Consider the following 19,074-nt stretch of genomic DNA (forward strand, 5'->3'; position numbering starts at 1 on the left):
CACTCTCACTCAGCCCAGCTCCTCAAGGGTAAAAGTGTTGTTAATCTTTGGGCTGTGACCAGGGTGGTGGAATACTCAATGAGGAAGAAAGACAGGTCCCTGTGCTGCCCCCTGATGTCCCCTCAATGTTAAAACTGGGAAACAAACCTCTGGGCATTTCCGGGAGCTTCGACTCAGGAGGGAAGACCTACCCTGGGTGTGGGTGGCACTCTCCCTGGACTGAGGTATGAGCACCAGCAGCGTTCTCCTCTCTCTGCTTCCTGACTGTGGATGCAGTGTGACCAGGCTACCTCGGGATCCTGCCACCATGCCTTCCCTGCCCATCTTCCATCAGCCTCCGATTTGCCCTGGGATTTAGAGAGCACCATCCTCAACCTCCACAGCACATCTGCACAGGTTTGGGGCTGTGGGGTGCTCTAAACACACTCAGAAACACAAGACCTTCTCCCCCCCCCCATGTCTCCCAGAGCAAAGCCTTGGAGACTGACAGAGGGAGACGGACTCCAAATGTGTCCAGAACATGACAAACAGAACTTCTCTGGCTGCTTAAAGGAGAATGCAAGACCACAATGGTCACCAAAGTCCCATTCAGCTATACCTGAAAGGCCACTCTCCACCTATCTCTTCCATGTCTACCACATCTCCAAAGCTCTTGTATGGCAGGTGCCTCCATGGACCCTCATTCCACTCACATCTCTGGTTAATTCCCTACAATGAGTACATGGGTGTCCTTAAAGTGTTTCCTTGGGTATCTTACCACAGCAGTGAGGAGAGTGACTAACACACTTGCCTTTCTACAATAAACCCGGTTGGGCACCATGATGGTTTCTCCTCATTGTCAACTTGCCTGACTTTAGAATCACAATGGAAAGAAACCTCTAGGTGTATCCATGAAGATGTTACCACAAGAACTTAACAGAGGAAAGAAGACCCACACTCTTCATGTGGGCACCACCATCCCATAGGTTGGATTTTGGACAGAATACAAAGATATAAGTGAGCTGAACACCAGCACACATCTCTTTGTGTTTCCAGACTGTGGATGCAGTGTGATCAGCCCCCTAAGAATAATAGGAATAGAAGGAGAAGAATCTGTATTCAAAGGTCCAGAAAAAATATTCAACAAAATCATAGAAGAAACCTCAAAAAAGTTCCTGTGGTTGATATGTTGTGCACCGCAATAAACTTATCTGGGGGTCAGAGAACAGAACAGCCATAATATTAAACATAGAGGTTAGGCAGTGGTAGCACACTCCTTTAATCCTAACATTCCAGAGGCAGAGATCCATCTGGATCTCTGTGAGTTCAAAGCCACACTGGAAACAGCCAGGCATGGTGACACACGCCTTTAATCCCAGGAAGTAATGGCAGAAAGCAGAAAGGTATATGAGGCATGAGGACCAGGAACTAGAGCTGGTTAAGCTTTTAGGCCTTTAGCAGCAGTTCAGCTGAGATCCATTCAGATGAAGACACAGAGGCTTTCAGTTTGAGGAAACAGGATCGGTTGAGAATTGACAAGGTGAGTTTAGTTGTGGCTTGTTCTGCTTCTCTGATCTTTCAGCATTCACCCCAATACCTGGCCCCAAGTTTTTTTTTTTTTTATTATTAATAAGACCTTTTAAGATTCATGCTACCAGTTCCCTAACCTCAAGAAGGATATGCCTATAAAGGTACAAGAAACTTACATAACAGCAAATAGACCGGACCAAAAGAAAGTCCCTTGCCACATAATAATCAAAACACTAAACATACAGAATAAAGAAATAATATTAAAAGCTGCAAAGGAAAAAGGCCAAGTAACTTATAACATCAGACCTATCAGAATTACACCCAATTTCTCAATGGAGACTCTAAAAGTCAGAAGAGCCTGGGCAGACCTCTTGCAGACTCTAGTGGATGCCAGTCAAGACTACTACACCCAGCAAAATTCTCAATCACCATAGATGGAGAAAACAAGAAATTTCATGACAAAGTCAAATTTAATCAATATCTCTACCAGCTCTACAGAAGGTGCTAGAAAGAAAACTCTAAACCTAAGGAAGTTAGCTATACCCACAAAACACAGGCAATAATAGATAACTCCATACCAGCAAAACCCAAAGAAGGGAAACACATACACACACACACACACACACACACACACACACACACACACACACACACAACCAATACCACTACCAACAACAAAAATAACATGAATTAACAATCACTGGTCATTAATATCTCAATATCAATGGACTCAATTTGCCAATATAAGACACAGGCTAACAGAATAGATATGAAAACAGGATCCATCCTTTTGCTACATACAAGAAACACACCTCAACATCAAAAATAAACATTACCTCAGAGTAATGATTTTCCAATCAAATGGACCTAAGAAGCAAGCAAGTGTAGCATGAAAGCAAGAGAACTGCCCCCACCACACACACACACACACACACACACACACACACACACACACACACACACACTCGCCGCAAAGGGTGAACGAACTCTCCAAGGTAATGCAAGAGCGCTCACCCTGGTGGGGAGGACAAGGGAGAACTGATGTGACTGACCAAGTCTGCAACCACCCAGGTCCAGAACCAGGGTTATGTGTAGGATCACCCCAATATCTACCCATCTGTGATCTACTGGAGCATGTGAAAGGACCAGTCCTTGCAGACCCAAAGCTGCAGGATTTCCACAACACAGAGCAACAGTAGGATAACCAAAAAGAGTTCCAGTGAGGGCCCAGCATCCATAGTGTAGCAGAGGCCTTGAATCAGATCAATGACTCTTTGCAATGAATGCTTGCAAGTAAAAATATATGGATAAAAGGATTTAATACGTGACTCACTATATTACACTATAGCTTCAATGATGAAATTTACCCCCTTTTCTCTTTTTCTTTTTTCTCTTAAATTTTATTTGTGGAGGGGGGGCTGATACACATGGATGAGGAATGAATGGGATTGAGATGCCAGATGTGAAAGACATAAAGATTAAATAAAAATAAAGTTTAAAAAATGCCCATCTTATCAAAAGCAATCTACAAATTCAACACAATCCCCACCAAAATTCCGACACAATTCTTTACAGACATTGAAAGAACAATACTCAAATTTATATGGAAAAACAAAAACCCAGGATAAAACACAACTGTTTAATAAAAGAACTTCGGGAGGTATCACCATCTCTGATTTCAAGCTCTACTACAGAGCTATAGTAATAAAAACAGCATAGTATTGGCATAAAAACAGACATGTTGATCAACGGAATTGAACTGAAGACCCAGACAAAAATTCACACAACTATGGTCGCTTGTTTTTTGATAAAGAAGCCAGAAATATATAATGGAAAAAAAGAAAGCATCTTCATCAAAAGGTGCTAGTCTAACCGGATGTCAGCATGTAGAAGAATGCAAATATATCTAGCCATATATCTGCCCTCTGCCCTTGCACAAATAAAATTTAAGAGAAAAAAGGGAGGAAACCCCATCATGGAAGCTGTAGTGTGACATAGAGAGTCATGCATTAAATACTCTTGTCCATATATCTTTATATGCAAATAGATAGATCCATATCTATAACTCTGCACAATACTCAAGTCTAAGTGGATCAAAGACCTCAACATAAAACTAGACACACTGAACCTGATAGAAGAGAAAGTAGGAAGTAGCCTTGAATGTATTGGCATAGGAGACCACTTCCTAAATATAACACCAGTAGTTCAGAAACTGAATGCAACAATTAATAAATGGGACCTCCTGAAACTGAGAAGCTTCTGTAAGGCAAAGGACATGTAAATAAAACAAAATAACAACCTACAGAGTGGGAAAAGATCTTCACCAACCCCACATCAGATAAAGGGTTGATCTCAAAAATATATAAAGAACTTGAGAAACCAGAAAATAATCCAATTAAAAAATGGGGTAGAGACCTAAACAGAGAATTCTCAATAGAAGAATCTCAAATGGCTTAGAAGTACTTAAATAAAAGTTCAATATCCTTAGCCATCAAGGAAATTCAAATCTAAATTATGACTCTAAGATTCTATTTTACACCTGTCAGAATGGCTAAGATCAAAAACACTAATGACAGTTTATGTTGGAGAGGATGCAGAGCAAAGGGAACACTCCTCCACTGTTGGTAGGAATGCAAACTTGTACAACCACTTTGGAAAGCAGTATGGCGGTTTCTCAGAAAATTGGGAATCGATCTACCTCAAGACCCAGTGATAGCACTCTTGGGCATATACCCAAAGGATGCTTAATCATACCACAAGGAAACTTGCTCAACTATATTCATAGCTGCTTTATAATATCCAGAACCTGGAAACAACCTGGATGTCCCTCAATTGAGGAATGGATAAAGAAAATGTGGTACATATTGTATATAAATATACAATAGAGTATTACTCAGCTGTTAAAAACAGTGACATCAGGAAATTTGAAGGCAAATGGATAGAACCAGAAAAAAAAATCATCCCATGCTACAATCCACAGCCCCAGAGAGGCTAGGTAATAAGGAGGACCTGAGGTGGGTCTCCCTGGGAAGGGGAAATAGAAGCGATCTCCTGGGTGGACTAGAGCAGGTAGGAATAGGAACTTGAAAGATTGGGTTAGGGGGTGAGTGGAGTGGAAAAATACTGAAAGTGATGACTGGGAGGGGATTGCTTTTGGGGGTCAGATAGAAACCCAATGCAAGGGAAACTCCCATGAATCTACAAGGATGACCCCAGCTAAGACTTATAGCAATATGTAGCCTAAACTGGCCATCTCCTGTGATCAGATCGGTGACTACCCCAATTGTCATCAGAGAGTCTTCATCCAGTAACTGATAGAAACAGATGCAGAAACCCACAGCCAAACATCAGACCTATCTTGGGGAATCATGCTGAAAAAAGGGAGAAAAGATTGTAGGAGTCAGAGGGGTCAAGAACATCATAAGAAAACCCACAGAAACAACTAACCTGGCTCATAGGAACTCAGAGTCTGAATCAACTGTTAGGGAGCCTGCATGGGACTGACTTAAGCCTTCTACATATATGTGACAGTTGTGTAGCTTGGTCTGTCTGTGGGACTCCTAACAATAGGAACAGAGGCTGTCGCTAATGTTCTGGCTGGCTCTTGGAAACCTATTCCTCATACTGGATTGCCTTGCCCAGCCTAAACACAAGGGGAGGTGCTTAGTCCTACGGTAACTTGATATACCATGCTTTGTTGATACCCATTGGAGGCCTGTCCCTTTCTGAATAGAAACAGAAGAGGAATGGATTAGAGGGTGGGGGAGAGGGAATGAGGGATAAGAGGGAGTGGAAACTGCAGTTGGGATGTAAGATGCATAGATAGATAGATGATAGATAGATAGATAGATAGATAGATAGATAGATAGATAGATAGATAGATAGATAGATAGATAAACAACATTGTCCCCAATCTAGCATTTCATGGCCTGGGGTCCCACACTGAGGAAAATGGAGAAAGTGAAGACTTCCATGTAAGATGACAGGCTGCAGGCTTCCTCTGTGTGGGCTAGTAAATGAGGGAGTCAGAATAAGAGAAACAGTCTTTATCCCGAGGAACAAGATAAGGAGCTGTGGAAACTCATGAAAGGATACAGGACAAAGCCAGGCATTGGAGGGCAGAGGGAGATGTACTAAAAGAGACACCTCAGCCATGCAGCATGCTGACAGGGAGAGAGGAAACAGAAATGACTTCCAAAAGGCAAGCCAGGGGAGGGTCAGGAGTCCTGCCCTCAGGAGAGGCCTCCAGTCTTCACAAGCCTCAAATCCAGTTTGGGGTTTTGGTGAGACAGTGACTCCTTCCGTTTTCAGGTCAGTGGTGGAGGAAAATACCACTTTGTCACTCTGACTTAGAAAACCATGGCTAGGTGTCATCTTGAGTGGAAAAAATTGAGCTACCCCAGGGTCTGATTCCAGGAACACCAGGTTAGGAGCCTCAGTTGTGGAAAACAAGGTTAGACTCTGGCAAGCCAAGGGTTATATACAGCAGGAAGCTAGGCTCAAGATGGGAAGTGCATAGGCAGAGATTATCCCACAACAGGGGCCAGGGACAGATCTCATCACCTGAGCATCCACCTAGGCTTAGACAGCTCTGAGCCCAAGGCCAGCATGGGGATCAGTTCTGGAGCTATCTGCCTGGTCTTCACTACTATAGAGCCCAGGAACTCTATAGTTCAGAGGTGTGCATGATGCCCATAAATGCATCCCTCCAGCAGCAGGGCTAAGGCCAGGAGGTCTTGAAAGTAGTCAAGTCCTGTATACACCTCAGTACTGTAACTACTCAATACTGTGTCCACTTCAGTGATGTATCTCAGTACTGTACCTACTCTGTACTGCATTTACTCAGTACTGTAATTACTCAGTACTGTATCTATTCAGTACTGTATCCACATCAGTACTGAATCTCCTTCAGTGTTGCAGTTGCTTCCTACACTCCCAGTAAAGTGGAAGATGCAGTCTTCTCTGGTGAATACCCCACAGCATTTCTACAGGGCCTGTCCACTGTGATCCCCTGGGCTGAGCCCGAAGGAAGTTCCACTCCTTTGTCTTTCATGATTTATGTTATCTCTTCAACCACTGATCCATACAATTAGAAAACTCAAAGCCAACCCACTCCCTGAAAAAAAAAGTAGAAAAATCACTCCTGGGATGGGGAGATCACTGGATAGAATGAGTTTTCCTTTCTGTCAATACTTACCAAGGAGGCATTTTTCACAAGATCCTTTTCAGAAGGACCCACTGAAAAGACAGCTGCTAAAAAGATTTCCTTTGTCACCTGGTCAACCCAGATATCAGAAAAAGGTTACAAAAAGTTTGAAATATGTAAAGGTGTAAGTAGGTCCCTGTTGCTGGAGGTATCTTGAAAGGTAAAGGTGTTGAATACCAGAGCACTGACTATTCATTGCATAAACTGAAAGTTACTGTCACCTTTTCTGATAATGAAACACCATTAGACTTACCAGATATCTAGCAAAATTTTGGTATCTTACCTTCTGTCAGAAGAGCATTTCCTAGCTGAAAGTTCTGCCTCCAATCAAAAGACACAGTCAGACTGTCTCTCAGAATGACCACAAAGATTCCCAGGGGTATGGGCAGAAACCAAGGCCCCCAGGTCAGGCCCAACACCAACCTTCTGTAATGTTCAACCAACCAGTTCATCTATCTCCATCCAGATTAACAATAACCAATGACCCTGAAAATGAAAGGGGAAATTACAGTCCATATTGCCTAGCTTGAAGAGACAGGCATCCTGGTGCCCTCCTAGTCACCTTGGGAAACATCTCTCCTGCCTTTTAAGAAACCTGTAATCTCTGATTCTCATGAGTCCAATTCTTCTAGAGAAACAGGTGTATACTCTCTTGGACCGGAAAGATGCATTCCTCAGCCTCCCATTGGCAGGGGCAAACCAACCCATCTTTGCTTTTAAATGAACAGGCCCAGAGGGAGGTTATAGCAGGCAATTTACGTGGAAAAGGTTGCCCCAAAGATTCAAAAATTCTCCAACCCTGTTTGATGAGATACTAAATGCTGACCTCCTTTCTTCTGTGAGAGATTGTAAAAAGGGTCTTCTGGAAAATAGATTATAAAAAGGGTCACTGAGTGACTGATGCCAGAATTACAGACCTTGGGCTACAAAATGTCAGCTAAGAAAGTCCAACTTTATACATTAGAGGCTTCCTACCTTGGCTACCAACTGAAGGGAGGCAAAAGGAGCCTATCTCAGAGTAAGATTACTGACATCAGCCTTCAGATCCCAACTCCCAAAACTAAGAGGCAGGTTCAAGAGTTCCTAGGTATAGCTAAGTATCACTGCCTCTGGATACCAGAGTTAGCAAGGCCTCCATACACCAACACAAAGTGGGGCAGGAGCCCTAATGTGGACTGCAACTAAACACAAGATAATTGAGGTTTCAAAATCAGCTCTGACTTCAGCTCCAGTCCTAGCATTTGCAGATGTCTCAAATCCTTCTCATCTGTTTGTCTATAAAACATAGAGGTTTTAGCCCAAATTTGGGGGCCATGGAAGTGCTCTGTGACATACATACCTGTCCAAATGACTGGGCCCTGTAGCCACAGATGGCCCACTTGTCTAAGAGCTGTGGAGGCTACTGTTAGTCTAAAGGGGGAAAAAAGTTAACTATGGATCAGGATCTTGTACCTGTAGCACCCCATGATGCGATTGAAGTCCTCCTCAGAGGAACAGTTGAAACTGGCTGTCTAATGACTGTGTGACCAAGTATCAGGCCCTACTCCTAGACCACCTAAGTCTGGTTTGAGAAACTGACCACCATCAATCCTGCTACCCACTGCCTGGTGACAACCCTCAGACACCTATGACTGTCACAAGATGAAAGGTGAAACTAGGTCTTTGGAGCTGCAGTAGCTACTTTAACTGAAACAATTTGTGGCTGTGTCAGGTACCTCAGCCAAGAAATCAAAACTGATTGATCTGACTCAGGCTTTCACGTGGGGAAAAGGTAAAGTCCACCACCAAATACATGGATAGTGACTGTGCTTTTACAACTGGGCTTGTCCACAGTATGATATTTAAAAAAAAAAAAAAACTGGCAGGGCTTCTTACTGCTGGGAAAAGGGACATTAAAAACAAAGAGCAGGGGCTGGAGAGATGGCTCAGAGGTTAAGAGCACTGCTTGTTCTTCCAGAGGTCCTGAGTTCAATTCCCAGCAACCACATGGTGCCTCACAACCATCTATTAATGGGATCTGGTGCCCTCTTCTGGCCTTCAGGGATATGTGCAGACAGAACACTGTAAGAAATAAATTAATTAAAAAAAAAAAAAAAACAAAGAACAACTCCTGCTCTTTCTTGAGGCTATTTGAATTCCTCATGAATTGTTGTCCCCTATTTCTGGTTCTCCACTTCTGGCCCACTGACCTGGATGCCCAACAAACAGCAAATGGCCCGAAGACCAGTAGAGCCTATTAATATTCTGATGACATTCCCTGACCCAGTTCTGCCTGAGACTCCATGGTAAAGAAACCCACAGGCTGATGGAGGACACCAGAGGGAAAGATTATTCCCCAAAAACAATTGGCAGGATTCTGGTAACTGACCTTCACCAGGCTACTCATATGGGGGCCACAAAACTTTCTGAGCTGCTCAGACCATGGTATAAATCCAAAACAGAGAGAGAGACCTTACCCAGGTTGGGGTCCAAATAAGAGACCAACATCTTGGTGTACTCTAGAAAAACTGCCTTCACTGAAATCCCACCTGCCAGGGAAGGATACAAGTACCTGCCAGTTTTTATAGATATCTTTTCTGGGTGGGTAAAAATATTCCCCACCCAGACAGAAACCTCTCAAATAGTGGCTAAGAAGCTCCTTCAGGAACTGGTCCACCAATTTCACCTCCCCCTAGCAATGGGTCCGACAATAGCTGTCTTTCATAGCCAAAACCTTGTTAAAGCTTTAGACATAGATTGAAAACTTCTTTGTGCACATAAACTTCAGAGTTCAAGGCAGGTAAAAAATAATAATACACAGGACATTAAAAAAACTAACAAAACTCTCATTAGACTCCAGCAAAGAATGGAAAGACCTCCTTCCTGTGCTTTGGGTCCACTGCATCCCATATTGGAAGGGATTTACCCACTATGAGATTATGTTTCGTTACTTCAGAGCTCAGAGACTAACTGTTGACCTCCCAGCCTGATAGCAGAGTTGGCAGAATTCTCCAACTATCCCTTTCTCAAGTCACTCCAGGCCCTCCAGTTCTCCACAAAGGCTATTTTATCAGGCTATCCCAGAGACCCAGGTGACCGCTGAGTCCACCACCAGTTTCCATTTGTTTGAGATTGGTGATATTTTCTGGGACAAACAGGTAGCCAAAGGGTGACTGTAAACAATTTGGAAAGGACCCTACATTATGATTCTCTCTATTCTTATGGCTGTGAAGATAGCTGACATTATACCATGGATCCACCACACCCAGCTCAAGAAAGCAGAAGCCGTGGAGGCTGCCAACTGGACAGTCTCTGGACTATGGACCCATTACAATTAAGGATTAACTGAGACCCTGGGCTCTACCACTCCCTGTCCTACCCCCTCCTTCTGACACTTGTGTTTGGTGTGAATACAGGGTTATGGTCCAGCCCCTGCTGCCCTCAGGCCTGCACCTGGGGACTGAGGAAGACAGACCCAGAGGACGCGATGGCTAGTATGACGACAGACCAGCAACCTATATTCCATCTTGACCTTTGCTCACTGATGCCCACTTCAAGTGTCTAGTTGTATTGGGGAAAAAAGAAAAGATGTGGGAATTTATCTTTTGAAATAGAAATACAGAGTTTACAATTCTATGCATGTCCTGTATCTGGGGCCCCTGGTTGCCAGGAGCAAGGAGTTTCTATTGCAAAAATTGGGATTGTAAAACAGGCTTCCTAAAAATACATGGATGAATAAACACAAAGAAAGCCTTTCCCAAGAAATACACAATAGGAAAATGTAATCCAATGGCCATAAAAATAAAAATCTAGAGGTTCCTTGAAAAATATTCTGGCCTTTGGGAAATAGGGAAACCTGAGGAATAAAACTCTAGGCCACAAGAAGGAACCTTGGATATAGAAGTAATCATTCCCAGTCAGAAATTGGTCAGGATTGCTAGTTATGCTTTGACACCCAGCTCCCATACTACATAGGATAGGAACTAACCAGACTGTCAGCCCATTAACTGACAAATCTCATTGTGACGGGGACATCCCAAATTAATGTTAGAGGACTTACAAGTAGCTAAAACTTGTCTAATAGCCAAAACCTTTACCCTACGTACTTACCACCAATCTGATGACTGCTATTCTGCTTTAAGGGATAATCCATCTGGAGAACAGCAATATTGCCAAGTCCCTGAGACTGTTGGTGAGCCTGTACTAATGGTCTGACTAAACAATGCCTCTTCTGATGCCTTCCAAGATAAATAGATACATTGATCAGGACCTAGAGGTAGTAAGACAGTAGTTAGATTCCCGTGCAGAAATTGTCCTACAAAGCTGGAGAGACTTAGACTTACATCTCATGAGATACAGGAAACTAAGTCTGGCTTTGGGAAAAACCTTTTGTTTTATGCTAATTGAGCAGGAGTAATTAAAAAAAATCTTGCCATGGTTGGGAAAAAAACTCAAAGAGAGGGAGTCGGGGGGCGGGGGGGGGCCGCGAGAAAAGACATTAATCAGCTAATTGGTACCAGTCTCTGTTCTCCTGGCACCCCTGGCTAGCAACTCTTCTAGCAGCACTGGCTGGGCCTTTAATTCTCATTCTGATTGGATCTAAGGTGGGGCCCTGCATCCTACACTATATGCCAATTGTGTATCAGTTCAGTAAAATTAATGGTCCTTAGGACCAACTACACCTCTTTTGAGTAAGTGAGTCCAAGATTTGACTCATTCACTCAGGCCAGGGGAGATGTAACAAGGCCCCAGACCTTAACACAAGTGAATCCACAAGAGGAGTACCACTGAGGCCATAAAACTCAGCACATAGACGGCACCGCCTGCCAAAACAAAGACCTGATCCATCCAAGTCCGTGGTTCTGGGAAAGTCTCTAAATGTACTCACCTTGCTTTTTGGCTTCTGTAGTTTTTGCTTCTGGCTAGCTGTTCATGTTAACTGAAGCATGCCAGGCCAGAACATGGTTTTTATGCTTAAAAGTTCGCCCTGAGAAACCTCAGTGCTACACCGGGATCCTGAACACCCAGTGTAGTCACTGGCTGGCTAATAAAGATGTTCTGTTGGCTCAAACCCATGTCTGAGCAGTCTTCTCTGGTGGATACCTCACAATAGCATGTATGTGTACCACATGTGTGCCTTACGCTTGAGGAGAACAGAGGGCTTGAGAGCCCCTGTGACTAAAGATATAGATGATTGTGAGCCACGATGAAGGATCTGGGGATAAAACCAGGGTTCTCTACAAGAGCAACAAGTAAGTGCTCTTTACCACTGAGCTAAGTCTCCAGCCTCTACCCATTTTTTTTAAACTCTTCTGATTTGTTTTTTGTTTTTACCTCATTTTTAGTTGTTTGTTTTTGTTTTGAGGGTTTTATTTGTCTGTCTGTCTGTTTTTTATATGAGTGTTCTGCCAGCATGTGTGTCTGTGAACCACATGTATGCCTATTGCCTGAGGAGACCAAAAGAGGGCATCAGATCCTCTGGAGCTGAAGTTACAGATAGTTGTGAATTGCCATGTGGTGCCTCCATACCCCTCTGGTGTGTGTGTGTGTGTGTGTGTGTGTGTGTGTGTGTGTGTGTGTGTGTGTGTGTAAAAGAGAGACAAAAAGAGACCAAGGGAGAAAGAGAGGTGGGTTTGTGACCTTGGGAACAATTCCCATGAAGGCCAACAGAGGGTGTCAGATCCCCTGGAGTTATACTCAGCTGTGAACTGTCTGATGTGTGAGTGTTAGAACCAAACTTGCCCCGGCCAGCGGGGTGTCAATGGGGGCAACCCACCTGCGGGAGAGAATGAAAGGGATGGGGAGACTCGAAAGGAAGACAGCAAGACAGGGTTCTGATCAAGCTTCAAATTTTATTCTCCTCAGCAAGGCTTATATAGCATGGGAGGGAGACGGGGCAGGAAGGAGGGAAGAGGTGCACGATGTGCCGTACGTGCAGGTGAAGGGAGATGTGCAAGTCGTGAGGCTGCTAGGTGGTAAGGTCATTGGTCAGGGCCCATTGTTCTGTTGCTATGCTACCTGACCTACCTGACCTGTTCTTTATCTTTGGGGGCATCTGGTTTAGGGCAGGGGCTTGTTCTCTGGCCTAGCTAGTACTTTTCCATGGTCCATGTTTGGTCCCTGACACAAACTCAGGTCCTCTGCAAGACTAATAAGTGCTCTTAACCACTGAGCCTTACCCTCCACCCCATTTCTTTACCTCTGTGATTGTCAAGACCCTAAGGAGTTTAGCAACAGGGTCACGTGTTGTGTGAGAGATTTTTTTTTCTAATAAGATGCAACACATGTGTGTCTATTCACCCCAGGAGAATACATAATGATTAATAATGATGTCATGATTGCAGTAAAGTCCAACTTGGTAGACTAATGAGTTCTTATTGGGGTTACTAACCAGAGCATGCACAAGGGATTACTTCTAGGAACAGGGATGACCCCACAAAAAAAAGCAGCTGTTTCACCAAAACGTCCACCCCACCACACCGGTGAGGACAATGGCTGCAACCCTGGTGCTCTCTGCACAGCTTGCGGGGGGCTCAACAGTCCCGAAGCTCTTTATTCCTTTATAAAGCTGAGGAGGGGCCTTTAAGAATTTTGTGAGTTTCTACTTCTCCAGACATGTGATGTTTGTCTACCTCCTGGGTGGCAGGAGCCTTCCCCTCCCTCCTGGAGAGGCTGTTTCAGTTCAGAGGAAACTCTATTGAATGTCACATAATTGGTGTTGGGCCATGTATAGTGCTTGGTAGTTGGCTTCTGCTGAAGACAAACCCTTGTTGTGTCCAGACTGATGATATAGACAGGGAATCTATACTGCTGCTTGGCACATAGCTGATTCTTGTTGCTCCTCCTCAGTGCGTTATAGGTGTTATATTCAGTTGTGACCTTGAAGAGAGGAGACCACACAGGAGACCAGGGACACTAGAAATGGCAGTCATCCCCAAGTCCAGTAGTTATTTTTACTAACATTGCTAACATACTGTTGAGTCCAGGCTAGAAAGGAGTTAAGTTCAGGGTATACGTGGTTTACTGCAATTAATGGGGGGGGGGGAGAAAGAAAAGAAAATGTTCAAACACATACCCTTGGTTATATACTGAGAATGTGTCTAAACACAAAAGGAATTCTAGGGCGAAGGCAGGGAGTGAAATGCTGGCTGTGCAAGCATAAAAACCTGAGTTCAACCCCTAGAACATATTTAAGAGCCTGGCACGGAGGGACACACTTACTTGTAACCCCAGGACTGAGGCAGCAGAGACAGAAGATCTCTGGGACTTCCTGGAAAACCAACCCAGCCTAAATAGTGAGCTTCAGACCAAGGAGAGACCCTGTCTCAAAAAAAAAAAGGTGAGGGGCTGGAGTGATGCCTCAGTGGTTAAGAACATTGGCTGCTCTTTCAGAGAACCCAGGTTCAATTCCTAGTGCCTGCATGGTGGTTTTCAATTGTCTGTAACTCCACTCCCAGGGCATCCAGTGACCCTGAGGGCATAAGACATACACATGGTATACAGAAATACATGTAGACAAACACCTGTACACATAAAATAATAAACAATTAAATTTTTTATTTAATTATTTTATGTGTGTCAATTTTTTACCTGCATGTGTGTCTGTGCACCACCTGCATGCCATGCATGCCCTGGAGCCCAGAAGAGGGCATTGGGTCCCCTGGAACTGGAGTTACAGACAGTTGAGAGCCACCATGTGGGTGATGGGGATCGAACCTGGGTCCTCTGAAAGAGCAATCAGTGCTCTTAACCTCTGAACCATCTCTCCATCCCAAATAAACAATTTTTCTTTTATTATAATGTATTATAATATAATTATATCATTTCTCCCTTCTCTTTCCTCTTGCCAAACCATCCCATATAACCCTCCTTGCTCTCTTTCAAATTCATGGCCTCTGTTTTCATGAATTATTGTTACACACACATACATACATATATGTGTGTGTGTGTGTGTGTGTGTGTGTGTGTGTGTGTGTGTGTGTGTGTGTATTACTAAATACAACCTGCTCAGTCTCTATAATGTAACTTACTTGTACATATATTTTCAGGGATGACCATTTGGTGGTATTGGATAACCAAAGGAAGTTTAATTATTTTTAAAGGTGAATTGGGCTTGTTCTAGTTTGCTTTCTGTTGCTGTGGTAAAACAGGGACAAAACTAGCTTAGGGAAGAAGGGTTTATTACATCTTACAGGTTAGAGTCATCATCAAGGGAAGCCAGGGCAGGAATTCAAGCAGGAGCCAGGAGGCAGGAACACTTGCTCACCATGGCTCACTCCATCTGCCTTCTTATACAGCCTAGGACCACATACCCAAGGATGGCACTGCCCACAGTGGGCTGAGCCTTCCCACATCAATTAGCAACCAAGAAAACGTTGCAGTCTGATGGAGGCAATTCCTCAACTGAGGTTCTGTCTTCCCAGGTGACTCTAGTTTGTGTCAAGTTGACAAAAACTGACTAGCACAGGACTGGGGAGATGGCTCAGCAGCTAAGAGCACTTACTGCTCTTCCAGAGGACCTGAGTTCAGCTCCCAGCAACCATTTTTGTCAGGTTCACAACTGCCTGTAACTCCTCAAACACCTGTATTCCTGAACACACACACACACACACACACACACACACACACACACACACACACACACACACTCAAGGGACAATTCTGAAAAATAAACTCTGGGGGTAGCATAAAAACAATGAGAAGTTGAAGTCAGTGAGAATGCACAGTTGCACTCAGAGCACCTGGATGAAACCCTACCAAGCTGCCACTTAGGGCAAAAAGTGAGGCTGTGACTGATAGACTTATAATCAAACATTGTCTTGTAGCAATTTTAAGGGCTATAATGGTTCTTGGAAACAAATATTCAGAATGATGTGAGACTGTGAAGATCCAAAAAGGGCTTGGCTCCATTGGGGGATGGCCCTGTAGCTGTACTTCTATGGTTACACTCAAGAGGATCTGGGAAGTGCCCTTCTATCTCAGAAGGAACTGATCTGATAGGGATTCCTCCCCCAGAATTTCAGTAACACAAAGCTTCTTGGCTGTCCTTGTGGCTCATGAGATTTATTCTCAGGATCTGAGAGAGCTTTATGACCACAAAATCTAAGAATTTTGTGGTTCTTTAGGGCAGGTTCTCATTGTGTAGCCTTAGCTGGCCTGGAACTTACTATGTAGACCAGGAGGCTGCCCCCAAACTCACAGAGATCCACCTGCCTCTGCCTAAGTGCTGGGATTAAAGACCTGTGCCACCATGTCCAGCCTGAATCTAGGTTTTTGTTGTTGTTTTGTTTTTTTTTTAAAGATTTATTTATTTATTTATTATGTATACAGTGTTCTGTCTTCATGTATGCCTGCAGGCCAGAGGAGGGTACCAGATCTCATTACAGATAGTTTTTTGCCACCATGTGGTTGCTAGGAATTGAACTCAGAAGGTCTGGAAGAACAGCCAATGCTCTTAACCCCTGAGCCATCCCTCCAGCCCCCTGATTCTAGTTTTTAATAAAGCATCAGGAATCTAATATAACCACGTCTCTAGGGCTTCTGGGCATATTTTGGCCAGTGATATCCTAGTAGGTAACTTTGCATGGTCTATATTTCTCAAAGACTAAAGGTGTACTGATAGTAGGTTATGCCCAAGGTCTGTGAGATCTTTTGGGTTATTTTGCAGGTAAAGGGAAGCCCATTGTCACTTTGGAGTGATTTACGGAGTCTATCATAGGGAATAACTTCTTTCAAAAAGGTCTTGACAACTTCTTGAGTCTTTAGTCTAGGTAGAATAGGCCTCAGTTCACCCTAAGAAAACATCAGCAAGCACCAATGGGTATTATAGTCTCTACAGGGTGCTAGTGCGTAAAATCTAATTGCCAGTCTTCTGGGACTGTTTGCCTCTTTGTGCTGGGTGATCCAGATGGTGGCTGGTCCCACCTCTTGGGTTACTACAGAGATGCAGGGGCATGCCCTGACAACTTCTGGGATTATAGATTGTAATCCTTTTCTCCTAAAGACATGAAAGACCAGAGTAGCGAATGCTTCTCTTACAGGTGACATGAGTCATGAAATCCCTTAATAACTTTCCATGGGTCTGCTTGGGGCAACAGAATCCTATGTTCCCCTTGAACCAACAGCCATTTTTATTAATCTATATCCATGTTGAGTGGTCCCTTCTTTCTCTGTGCCCTCATGGTCATCTCTTCTGGCCCCTGGAGTGCAGCCTTCACCCTTCCCCCAACACTGCATAATAATGGAATTGCTTTTCTGGTGCCTCCTAAGTACATCACCGCCACCTGTGTGAGTGCTAGACAGTATCTGAAGATACAAACTCCGGGGTCATATTTAATTGGGGAGAGCTTTTTCTGTCAAGAGCCTTCTTCTTCCCTCATAACAGCATGAGCACAAAGGGACAGAGCAGTGTACTCGGAGTCCGGGTAAAGGCTGATTCACTTTTTCCACTGTAACACTCTAGCTAAAGCGATGTGTTGGGGGAGGGGGAGCTATTGAGTAAGGGACTAGGAGAACATGGGTATATGAAGGAGAAAGGGAGAATGATGGAGAGAAGGGGGTTTAAGTGAGAAGATGGATGGGAGGGTGTGGCCTCATAAAGTAGATCAGCTGTGAAACTAAACTTTTTTTATAAATCTTTTTTTAAAAACTTTTAATCATTTTATGTATATGGGTGTTTTGCTTGCATTTATATCTGTGAACTACACACAAGCCAGTGCCCACAGAGATCAGAAGAGGGCATCAGGTCCGCTAGAATCAGAGTTACAGATGGTTGTAAGCTGCCATGTGGGTGCTGGGAACTAAACCCTAGGTCTTCTGCAGGAATAATAAGTGATTTTAACTGCTGAGTCATGTCTCCAGCCCTGAGACCAAACTTTAAAAGCCCAATTCAGCACAACCTAGACATTCAAAAAAGGTACCAAATTAGTTTTTAGTTTTGGAGATTTATCATAATAAGTTTTGTCAGCTTCATATAAACCTAGACTTATCCAGGAAGAGGGAGCCCCAATTGTGGTTGCCTCTTTATCAGATGGCCTGTGGGCATGTCTGAGGGGCATGTCTTGACTGATGATTGACATGGAAGGACCCAGTCTTGTAACAAATCTTTTTTGGACTGCCAACTCCAAATTAATGACACAGAGACTTCCTATTAAGTATGAAAGCTTGGCCTTAGTTTAGGCTTGTTCCCAACTAGCTCTTAAAACTTAAATTAACCTGTTTATATTAATCTATTTCCTGCCACCTGGCCCATTACCTCCCCTCAGTACCGTGTGCCCTGCTTCCAACATGTCTGGTTGTCAAAATCCCCCACCACTCAAATTCTCCCTCAAGTTCCTCTCTCTCCCCAGAAGTCCCACCTAGCCTCTCCTGCCTAGCTATTGGCCATTTGGCTCTTTATTAAACCAACCAGAAGGTGCCTTAGGCAGGCAACAAAAGACAAAGACACATCTTCACACAGTGTGATCAAATGTCCCTCAACACAGCCTACTGGATGATGTCATCCCTAGGCAGGTAGACCTGGGCCTTATAAGAAAAGTGATTGGCCCAAAGGCCAGCCTGGGTCCTCTAGACCTGAGCTGGTGGAAAGACATCCATGGCCCATCTCATGTCATCTGCCTCAGGTGGGTGCAAGCCACCCAAAGGCCAACCTAGGTCCTCAAGACCTGGGCTGGCAAGAGGACATCCACAAGCCTGCCTAGCACCTTGCTGTTGTGGAATATTAGTTTAAGAAGTGTTACGTTTGTTTATGCTATGGAATATTTGTTTAATGATGCAAAGATATGCTGCATTCTTTTATGTTGCATTTGTTTAACTCTGTAAAGCTGTGTCACTTTGCCTGACTAAAATACCTGATTGGTCTAATAAAGAGTTGAATGGCCAATAGCAAGTCAGGAGAGGGATAGGCAGGGCTGGCAGGCAGACACAATAAATAGGAGGAGAAATCTAGGCTTGAGAAGAGAAGGGGGCGAGGAGCAAGAAAAGGAGGAGAGAAGGATGCCAGGGGCCAGCCACCCAGCCACACAGCCAGCATGGAGTAAGAAGGAAAGAAAGACATATAGAATAAAGAAAGGTAAAAAGCCCAGAGGCGAAATGTAGTTAAAGAGAAACAGGGTAATTTAAGTTAGAAAAGCTGGTTAGAAACAAGTCAAGGCCGGGCATTCGTAAGTAAGAACAAGTCTCAGTGTATTTATTTGGTAGCTGGGTGGTGGACCACCAAAGAATAAAAGAAAAAACTACACCTTGTGGTGCTGGGTGGGTGGGTCCCATTATGATGATCAAGTATGTGGTGGATAAATGGGAGAGGAAGAGAAGTAAAAAGATTTATGTGCTGTGGAAAGAGGCAGAACAGAAGTGAAGGCAGTGAGGAATAAGCTGAGACA

At 43.9% G+C, this 19,074-nt stretch overlaps 1 protein-coding gene across 1 annotated transcript in view; it reads right to left on the reverse strand.

Annotated features, from left to right (window-relative positions):
- LOC102924132 (histo-blood group ABO system transferase 1) overlaps nt 1-11,729 on the reverse strand; it is a 66,488-nt gene extending 54,759 nt beyond the window's left edge. Inside the window, exons 1-3 of the mRNA XM_076569171.1 lie at nt 11,583-11,729; nt 10,805-10,964; nt 6,999-7,201 (exon numbers count right to left, since the gene is read on the reverse strand). The gene's annotated coding sequence lies outside the window, so the exon portion shown is untranslated. The remainder of the gene's footprint in view (nt 1-6,998; nt 7,202-10,804; nt 10,965-11,582) is intronic.
- Nucleotides 11,730-19,074: the final 7,345 nt, after the last annotated feature.

Source organism: Peromyscus maniculatus, chromosome 4 (genome assembly GCF_049852395.1).
Source record: "Peromyscus maniculatus bairdii isolate BWxNUB_F1_BW_parent chromosome 4, HU_Pman_BW_mat_3.1, whole genome shotgun sequence".
Taxonomy (NCBI): Eukaryota; Metazoa; Chordata; class Mammalia; order Rodentia; family Cricetidae; genus Peromyscus; species Peromyscus maniculatus.